A 10,739-nucleotide genomic window follows, 5' to 3' on the forward strand; every position below is an offset into this window, starting at 1 on the left:
CTCCAACAAATCACAATTAACCCTTTAGCTAAAGGTACGTGCATGACCATTAGGCCTGTGTGAGTCGGCAGCGATCCGATCTGGACGCTTTGGATGGCAGTGATCCAATCCGGAGATCTGGACTGGGTTTCCGCCTCGATCCAGCTGAAGCTTCGGAGCCACCTCAGAGATCCTGCCATAGGGTATAATGGGGAATCAATGAAATATCTATAACTTTGTTGTTTTTTGCCCAGTGTAGATGGAACTTGCAGGGATGGTAGCCTCTGCTGAGAGCATGAAACCCGCCACGTTTCAAGAAGATCGGTGCAGGGGTTTGGGGGGAACTGCCCCTCAAGCTGAGGACAGGCAAAGCTCGTGCCATGGGTGACACAGCGTGTGTTAAGGTGCAGCGGGGTGACAGCTGCAGGGATGGTGGCCCCTGCTGCGGCCACGACACCTGCCAGCTGTGAAGGAGATCAGTGCAGGGGGGTCTGGGGCCCTGCACCCCTAGCCGCTGACAGGCAAAACTCGTGCCATGGGTGCTTGTGGGACTGACTGTGTCTGTCTTGGGGCAGTTGATTGTCTGTATTGATTCTTTCCTCTCCTTAGCCTGGTTTTGTAGGTGCTAATTGAGGGGCGGGCAATTATTTTGGGCAGAGGGCTGCTTACTGAGTTTTGGCAAGCCATCGAGAGCCGCATGACAGGCAGCCCAGGGCAGATTAATATTAATTTTCTAAATTTTTTAGGGGCCCTGTGGGCTGGATACAATGGTCTGGCAGGCCGCATCCGGGCCACATTTTGCCCACCCCTGTGCTAACTGATGGCAATTAACTGGCTACATTAGCTAGGTCCTGTGTATTGAGCTGGTCCCGGAGTGAATCATGATTGATTGGTAATTGGTAACACAGTAGTTTAGCAGCCAGGCCTGCAGTAGTGTCTCCCACACCCCAGGACGGACACAGTCAGTCCCACAAGCACCCATGGCACAAGTTTTGCCTGTCAGCAGCTAGGGGTGCAGGGCCCCAGACCCCCTGCACCGATCTCCTCGACAGTTGTCAGGTGTCTTGGCCACAGCAGGGGCCACCCCGTTGCACCTTAACACACGCAGGGTCACCCATGGCACAAGTTCTGCTGGTCCACAGCTTGAGGGGCACCGATCCAAACCCCTGCACTTATCTTCCCCAAACCCCTGCACTGATCTTCTTGGATCTTGGCAGGCTTCACGCTCTCCGCAGAGTCTACCACCCCTGAAAATTTTATCCAAATTGGACAAAAAACAAAGTTATAGATATTTTATTGTTTCCCCATTATACCCTAGGGCCAGATCTCCAACACAGCTCCGAAGCGCTTCGGGAAGCCGAACGAGGCCAGCTCTTCCACCCAGACGTGCTGCTTTGGACCCCAAAGCGTCCAAAGCTTCTCCGGATCCAAAGTTCTGTCCAAAGCCTCGCACAGGCCTAATGGCCATCCCTGGTACACTTCGCAATGTGTTTACCCTTATATAGCCCCATGAGGCAGGCAGGTGTCACTGCCTGCATGGGAAACTGAGGCTCAGTGACTTGCCTAAATTTTCAGAATTCATTCATAGCAGAGTAGGGAACACACCCTCCTAGCCTGGGGGAGCATCCTAAACACAGGGCCATGCCTCTGTGGATAGGCAGGCAATACTTCTTATGAAGCATTATTAATAAATCATACAGGCAAAGAAGTTAGTGGCAAAAAAAAAAAAAAAGACCGCCCAAAGCCAGCCAGCATAGCTGGAATTAGAGCCAAGTAAGAATTTTTGAGAAAATGTTTATTACTGTAAAATGTGATACACAAAAAAATTTCAGGGAAGGGATTTGGCTTCAGCCAATTTCTCACCTCTGATATTTCAGGAAAAAAATTCCAGAATTGCTGAAGTGACCTGGTTTGTCATTTTCTTCATGAACAATTAATGTGTACCCTTTTGAAATGATTTCTTGATTTGAAGTTTAAGCTAACTGATGTAAAAACCTTTTTTAAAATAAAAGGTGGTCACAAGCAGAACAAAACCATTTGAAATGATCAAAATGAACACTTTCATTGACTTGAACTGATGGGTTTGCAGGGAGAAATCAATGCCCCTCATTCACTGTCACAGAAAACACTAACAATCCCTGCCCCAAAGAGCTTGCAACCCTCTCTCTTCTGACATCAGCAAAGGCCACTGGGAATCTGTGTTAATTTTCTTTCTTTCCTTCCTTCCATTTCCATTTATCTGTTTATTAACTGACAGGACAAGATGTTTTAAATTTTGAATCCTGTATTTACTTTCACTCAGGTGCAGATGAGGAACAAAATTGGTGACAGTTCTGGACTGGTCGGTTGTGAAAAGAAGGTCTCGAAAAGAAAGAAGAACCTAAAACTCCCACTTGCCACAGTAAATAAAGTAAAGAGCCCCTTGAGCCCACTGGGCTTGTCAACACTGCAATGACAAATCCAGTGATGATGATGGGGCTAAGCGTGCCCAATGACATGTTGTTGCCACTAGTTAGACAAGCCCACTAGAGCCTTAACTCCAGGTGCTGAACACCTGCAAACCCTGCCCTGATTTCTACCAGATGTGGCTGCATGAGTGTTTGATAAAGGACTAGAGGAAGCTGCTGCTAAAACTGCTGAAACACACATACCACTCCTGAGCAAAGATTTCTTCTCTGCCACTGCTCAGCCCTTTGTCGGTGAGTGCTAACTTGCTGAGTGACACGTGCTCCCAGCCAAGTAGATAGACACCAGGCATTTCCCCAAGAGCAAGCCAAGCTCCTGGCAATCCTCAGTTAAGGTTAGGGTTGACAGCAGTAGAGATAACGACCAGGCAGTGACTATCCCCTTTGACTGACAGCTGGACTATTTGATTAGCAGCTGGCACGTGTCACACATGGCTTCTTTCTATCAAAACAGTGGCAGTGCAGCAATGAAAATGCTCAGCGGTCAGCATTCACTCACGCTTGCTGCTTTGCTCATTAGCTTAATTTGATCATGCAGGATTTCCCTGAACATGCACTGTCGGGAGGGGAGGAGGCTGGGTTCAAGACGAAGCAGAAGGTCTGTAGCCACTTGAATTACATGGTAAAACTCAGAAATTTCTTTCTGGGATCTGGAGACAAAACCTTTTTTCCCCCTCAATGGAAGAGTTTGCCTGTGACATGGCAATAACAGGAAAGACTGCTCCCCTTGTGGGCAGTTGTCCTCCAAGGTAATACTTTGCCTTTCAATGGGACCTTCTATCTAGGGCTCCTTTGTGAAATGTCCCTTTAAATTGCAGGACCATGATTCCCACATGAGGAAATGAAAGCAGAGATGATCATCAGGTCAGAATCTACAAATATGGAGACGAAGATGCAGCTATGAGTTTAAAGACCCACATTAAGCACCTATGTTGGAAAATGTTGACTTAAGTCCATAAGCCAGACTTCAGACATATGTCTGACTTACAGCCTGAAGTCAAGGCAGGGACAGAATCCACGGTTATCCTATTGCCCCGACCTGCTACATCAGCAGGTGCCTGGACCGCACAACACAAGTGCATTGCCTAGGGGCTGTGGTGGCAGAGTGGCTATGGACTTGTGGCACAGGTTGCACCCAGCTGTGGATGGGTACCTGGTTACACAGGTGCGGGGAACCAAAGGTGGATGTATGTGACACTAGACACATCACTTCCTTGTGTGTTGCTGGTGACAAACTAGTGGATGCAGAAGAAACTAGTGGACACAGAAGTGACATTTTTTCATGCTATCGGGCCCCTGAAAGCACTCTTCAGCCATGCCGTGATGCATGTGCATGACTGCAGAGCTCTTTTAAAGTGGCTGATCATGGGAAAAATTAACCCTCCTCAAATGAGGTATTAGATTAAAGTATTCTACTTTAGAGCCCCTTAGGGAACTTGTGTTACGTTGGGTAAATTTTTTGCGCGTTCGGGGCTGGGCTGATGGAGCCCATCCCCATGGCCATCAACAATGAGGGATGCATCAGTGAGCTGCCAGCTGGGCTTTTCCCAGTCTGAGCTGGAAGTGGGGAGGGGGGGGGGGGGAAATCAGAGCCCACCCACCTTGTGTTCCACCCCCAGCTTCCCCAGCTGGAGTACTGGGGGGAAGCTAGGCCAGGTCTGCAAGGCAGGAGAGGGCTCTGATCTACCTACCCCCTTCCAGCTCAGGCCAGGCAAAGACCAGCCAACAGATCACTGCTACTGGCTTCCCCCTCCATCCCTGCTGACAGCCCCAGAGTTGGGAGCAGGGGGCAGGGCTGGAGAGAGGGGCAGCTCCTCAACTCACTGCTTGCTTGCAGGCAGGTTCAATTCCCCCCACCCTGCCCCGACCCAAGATGCGAACATCTGTTGGGTTGTGGGGGGCGTGCTCTAACTCATGGCACTTCATGTAAAGCGCCATGAATTAACAGTGGGGGCCTGCATGTCTGTCAAAGTTCAGTGCATCTTAGCTATGTTGGAATTGGGACGGACCTTGCCCTTGACGCTCCACCCAATCAAGTATAAGTTAACAGAAAAGGTGGACACGTCCTCCCACTAGCTGTCTCATGTAGCTGAGGCCTTTGACATACAGTACTTTTGTGGTGCTAGACAGGTGCTTTTAGTGAGTCTGCATACGGTCATTTTTTGTCGTGCTCTGTGCTGCATTAAAGAAAAAAGAAAATAATCCACCCAATATTAGAACGGTGGATCAGCGACAAAAACAAACAACAACAAAAAACACTGTTTCAAACACCAACTTTTGTTGCAGGAGACTTTTCTGCCACAAATGTAATGTATGTGCAGGGTTGATATCCCAGTATGTCACCCCCAGTATCCTACAGTGCTCAGTGTACCTACCTCTCCCCTCCATGAGGGAGAGAGGGAGAGCATCCAACTCCCTGATAGTCCACCCAGCGGCAAGCTGTCAGGTAGTCCTGCAGATAGTCTCGTCACCCAGAAGCCACCCAATCAACCCGAGACCATTCAAAGGCAGCATCATCACCTTTCCTGCTGGGTGGCAAGGACAACAGGGGTGCAGCGGTAGCAGGGTCTGATCTGGTAAGTGCTAGTAGCCCTTTACATTCCCAGTGGTTTAATGGGTTCTGGTGCTTTAAAAGCACCAGAGACCATTAAAGCACTGGGAATGTTCAACTGCAATAGTGCTTTAACTGTTTCCACACCGCTGGTGCTGTAACAGTAGCAGAGGGAACAGCGGAAGCACTGGCACCATTAGGGTTTTGAGATTCCAGTGCTTTAATGGGCTGCTGATACATCAGTGGTTTTCTGTGTTTTACTGCTTGAACACTAGAAGCTCATTAAAGCACCTGGAACTTTAAACTGTAATGGTGCAGGTGCTCTAACCATTTCCATGATCTTTAGCAAGAGCCTGAGACTGCCCAATCAGACCTCTATGGGTTGCAGCCTCATCAGCTGCTGCCACTGACCAACTCCCTTGGTGCCAGCAGGGGATGGGGAGCTAAGAAGCAGGCCCCTATTGCCCTCTGGCTGGAAAACACGTGTCAAAATACTCTTTAAAAAAAAAGAATGCTACAAAAATAACATATGTTTAGGGCCAGAGTCTTAAGGCTGAGATGGAGCATTACAAACAGGTGCATTCCCTTTTTTTCCAGGGACTCAAAACAGGGAATAGGATCACACGTAGGTATCTCAGTTCACTTAGACACTTAATGGGTCATTTAGTATCTAGCCCAAGGGTAGGCAACCCCCTGCACATGTGCCAGAGCATGGCACGTGAAGCCATTTTCCTTGGCACGTGTGCCTTGGGGCAGAGGAACTGCGAAGGTCCTGACCCTTGTTGTGGCAGTGCAGCCCTGGCCCCTTCCCTGCTGTCTGCCTAAAAGCACACATGTACCTGCCACTGGCAACGAGCTGGGTCAGGGCTACACGGACCCCAGTGCAGCTGTTTGCAGACTCTCCGCCGCCTGCTGTGAGAAGGCTGGGTTCTATGGCAGAGCCCGAGCCAGCTGTGCCAGGCAGCCAGGAGGCTGCAAGCAGCTGCACCGGGGTCCATGGAGCCCTGGCCCGGCTCACTGCTGGCAGCGAGTGCACACACACCTCATGGTGGACAGCAGGAAAGGCGCTGGGGCTGCACTGCCACAGCAAGGATCGGGCACATTGCAGCCCCCCACCATCTGCCCCTGGCATGCCAACATCTTAAAAGTCGAGGCTGTGGGTGTTTTTGGCCCTGCCCAAAAATACTGTCAACTCCTGATCTAGCTCGTGGGGTCTCTCTCCTCTGGGCAGTGCTCTTTTGCTCCTGCGGGCTCTCAGTAAATGACTGAGTGTGAAGAGACCTTAAGACCAGGCTGTCCTGGGTCTAGAAATACAAGCCAAACCCTGCGAGGGAAGTCCTAGAACTCCGATAGAGGTTGCTTCGGGCTGAAAATCTGCTTGGTCTCTGGCACAAGGATGAAGGCAAAGTGCTGGCCAAGGACCCTCTTGCTCTCATTCCCTTTCCACACCTCAGGAGTCGGCAACATTGGACACGCACTGCTGCCAGAGCACCTTCCTGCCAGCAAGCATGGGGCCAGCACTCGCTGCGTAAGCCCCTGATAGCAGGCATGTGGCAGAGGAGGCTCCTAGTTAATTTAAGAACAAACAAATGTGCCAGATGGATTGACGTCACTGTCCCACACTTGGCAAGACAGGCAGCTCCTTGATAGAGCTACACATGCTTTTGGTGTCCACTGAGAAACTCCCTCCAGTGACACCAGTAACCCGTGGTGACTTCCCGGGGAGGCATTCTGCCCATCTCATCACAGGTATCTGATGGCTTGTCCCCCAGTGCATGAACACATCACACCCCTCAGTATACGGTCTCCCAACACTATTAAGTGCTATTATTCCCACAGAGGCACAAAGAGAATAAGCAATTTGCTCAGTGTTACTCAGGGAGTCTGTGGCAGAGATGGTAAGTAGTCCAGGTCTCCCACTTCTCCAGCTAGCTCCCTAACTGGTCGGTCAACCTTGCAGCCTAGTACATAGCACAATGCTGGCTACCAAGCCTGGACATGGCAAAAAGTTGGTAGATTCACCTCTGTGCTATGCATATGGTGCTTGTTTCTTCCTGGGCTGCTCTGCCTCCATGCTGCACGCTGTCTTTGTGCTGTCAGTCATTGGTCCTTCATATCCCCGTAGGGTGGAACGTGCTGGTGCTGTGCTACTGTAGGTGGGCAACCCTGGGTGCACCCACTGCCCTGGTAGGGAGCAGCGTGTCTCCCTGGATGTACATCTCTGCTGCAGCTGTTAATAGATTCCAGAATCAAATCACAGCCTTGTTCTCAGCTCTGTACTGTTCTAGCACCCAACCTACTGGAGATGCAGTCCTGAGCTCACAGCTCTCCCTGGTCTCTCCCACCATACGCTGCAGCCCACAGGTGCTGGACTTAGGTTTGGCCTGTGCTCTTGAGACTGCTGGACAGGAAGAGGCAGAGGGGCACATCTTGAACTACCCTCCTTGCTAGGTGCAGTCACAGCCCACTTATCCCTGCTGCTCAGTCTGAGCAAGACGCAAAACCCAGAGCCAAGAATGAAGCACCATTCTCACTGCCACCACCAATCCCTCCTCCCGTTTGTTCACAACAGTCACAGGACAGGATTAAAAAATGGCTCAGATTAGGTCACTTTAAACAGAACCCACCATGCCTTTACACAAGAACATTTGGATAGTCATTTGGATAATCCGGATGAGCATACAAATAACTTGGCCCTTATATGAACCTCTCCCAGCCCGCATCTCAGGCACCTGCACTAACCACAGGTAGATCCCAAATTGGGGCATAGAGAAGCAGCAGTCCTCACATCCACCTTCCCTGGCCAGGTCCTGCCTTTACATCACTGCTAGAGGATGCCCCCTCTTTGGGGTAAGCATCCCCATTTCAGGAACTTATTCTCAGAGCAAGGGCTGCAAAGAATCCAGGCTCTGCCCACAGCACCCAGGACTCCCCCTTGATCCTAGAGCAGCTTACTCTAGGATGTGGGTGATGTGGGTGATCATCAATCAGGACTGCTGAGAATTTGCCCTGAGATCTCAAACAAGTCTCCCAAAAAATCCACACCCTTTTAAAAGTCTGTGGGTTTAGTGTCACCCTGATTAGCACTGCAGTGACACAGCACTTAAAGCTGACTCACAAAGAGCATTTTGGAGCACATTTTCATAACACAGGGGCCTTTTTTATACAACCAGAAGCCAGGTGAAAAACTGTACTGGGCTTAGAGTTTTGAAAAATCATTTAAAAACATTTTTTTGTCCCAACCACAAACTTTGATATTGTGTGACTGAAGTCATAACTTCTACCCTGACAAACCAATAGCAAGGTAGCCTGCTCTGCTTCGACCTTATGAGAGTAAATAATCAAAAAGGCAAGGAAATTCCCAAAGCTCAAAAGCTTTTCTAAAACAGAGATAAGTAGTGATTAAGCAAGGACACAATTAGCAGGGAAAATTTCTGCTCCACCTAGCCCTGCTGTGCAACTACCTCACCACCACCCTCCATATGAGCAAGAGACTACCTTGCACTGCTGGTGTAGGACTAGAAATACATTTCCTTTGCTCTTCCCACCCTGGGCAGGACATTCTCTCTTCCCTGTTTGTGCAGCACTTAGGTGGGCTCAGACTTGGGCTCTTAGGCACTATCACAGCAAAACTTATCAATGGTTACATCATCGCATAAGAAAAATTCCTGCTAAATAGTAATGGTCAAGAGGGAGTAGAGTTCAGTTTGGTGTTGGGGACAGCCTTCTCTCAGGAGGTGCACAGGGGACTGCATCAGGGGCCAGATGGCAAAGGATCAGTTGGTGCTGGACCATTTGCTAATAACCATTGCCCTGCCCTGCCCTTTCCCATTCAGGCACTAAGGAGTTATTTCACTGCAGGATACATAATATTTTCTTAAGAAAGGAAAGGACAAATCAGGTCATTGTGTTCTTCCCAAGAGATCAGGATCACAAGGGGAGGGGACACCTGGCCAGAATGCCCTGTCTAAACAGACAAACAAATCATCCCTGCTTATACAGCCGGGTTGTGGCCACAGCAGGTTTTGTGCCGCACAGGCTGTCATAATTGGTACCTGCAAATAGGATTAAAAAAACCAAAAAGTGCTGCAGACCACATTACAGGGGTGTAGGTTGTAGCCATTTCGCTCTAAGCACATAGGCAGACAAGGGTCTTTGGGTAAATCTGACTTTTTAAAAAAAAAATATTTTTTAAAATTATTTTTTATTTTTAAACTTTTATTAGACCAATTTAGCCCAGATTGGAATTCAACCGCTGTTGGGCTTGTTCCATTTAGTTGGGTAACCCAGGCCACTTTGCAATTAACATTCTGGGCTCTGCTGGTCACATGTCCCCTTCTGGCTTTGGCTTGGCCAGGTTTGATCGCAGGCTTTCATTACTTAAGAAAAGTGCATCAGCCTTACCCCTGAGGCAGGGCAGTGCGTAATCTAGGACTGCAAGGTGGAAAACGTGCTCCTGACTTCCACTGCCTCCATCCTCCTGCCTTCCCCCCGCACCCACACACCGTTAGCATCTTATCACAGACTGGGGATAGGAACTAACTGCGCAGTAGCCTAATACACTGTGCAGTAGCATGCCAGGCAAAACCCATGCTAATATGCTACTGCGCAGTTAGCATCTGTGAAAACCCATGCCCTGGCACTACTACACAGTAGCACCAGTTACTGCATATGAATTTAGTACTCGGTTATGCAAGTAAGAAACTTAATGTGCGGTAACTACAGTGCATGAATGAATGTGTAGATGCACCCCCCGAGAAACCTTTTCTTCTCAGCCTAGACCCCCAGCCACTCACCTCCTCACAGCTCTATACCAAAAAAATCCCACAGCCCTGACCAGGACTGAAACTGGTAAAATACTATAGAAATGACTAAGTAAAAGGGAGCTCTTCTATTACATTTTCTAGGACTTTTCCATACAAGTCGAGGCACACACAATAGTAAACAAATGGGTGTCCTATCACTGCTCCGTGCCAGCTTGCTACTCCACTGCTTCAATTCTGCAATAATTATGTACCCAGTAGCCATTCAATCCCAGTGTCACAACATGCCCAGGACACACAGCAGCCACACAGCACCAACCTCACAACACATACCTGATGCACCCAGCAGCCAACAGCTCCTCCATCAGCACCTACACCCGGGACACAGAGCAGCCACACAGCACACCATCATCACAACATATCTAAAGCACCCACCCAGCATGAACTCCAAGTCTTCTACCCATACCCGGCACAGCAAACCGCCACATTTTGCACGAAATGGCCATGAAGCCTCACAGCACGGGGGCACACAGGGAGCAGTGCAGAAGTGAAGGGGTTAAACATTTTGTATCAGCGCTCCGGAGTTCAAACAGCACATTCCCCGATTTATATTCAGTGCTCTGCCCTAGTTCAATGTCATGGCAGTCAGGCAGCACTTATTACAGGCTTGGCTTTGTCTACAAACAGATTGACAAGGAGGTAAGGGACTCTGAGATTTCCTAGCTCACAGGGTGTCTCCATCACCAGCCCTTCCTCTGGGAAAGCATTTCTGAGCCTGGGCTGACAGGGAAGCACGGTGCCAGCTCTGATTAGAAGCACTGGGCTTTCTCTCCCTATCCTCAGTGCTGCACCAAGCACGAGACCATTGTGTGCTCTAAATACCCTGGGGACTTTACAGCAGCTCCTGGGATCCTGTGCTCCACTCAGCAGAGAGGTAGTGGCAGGAGCTCCTGAGTCTAGAGTCATGTCTGGGCTGTCTTC

The 10,739-nt window shown here is 49.4% G+C and overlaps 1 protein-coding gene across 1 annotated transcript in view; it reads right to left on the reverse strand.

Annotated features, from left to right (window-relative positions):
* Positions 1-10,739, reverse strand: part of ADORA1 (adenosine A1 receptor) — a 71,691-nt gene that overhangs the window by 59,424 nt on the left and 1,528 nt on the right. The window lies entirely within an intron of this gene.

Source organism: Alligator sinensis, unplaced genomic scaffold (genome assembly GCF_000455745.1).
Source record: "Alligator sinensis unplaced genomic scaffold, ASM45574v1 scaffold766_1, whole genome shotgun sequence".
Taxonomy (NCBI): Eukaryota; Metazoa; Chordata; order Crocodylia; family Alligatoridae; genus Alligator; species Alligator sinensis.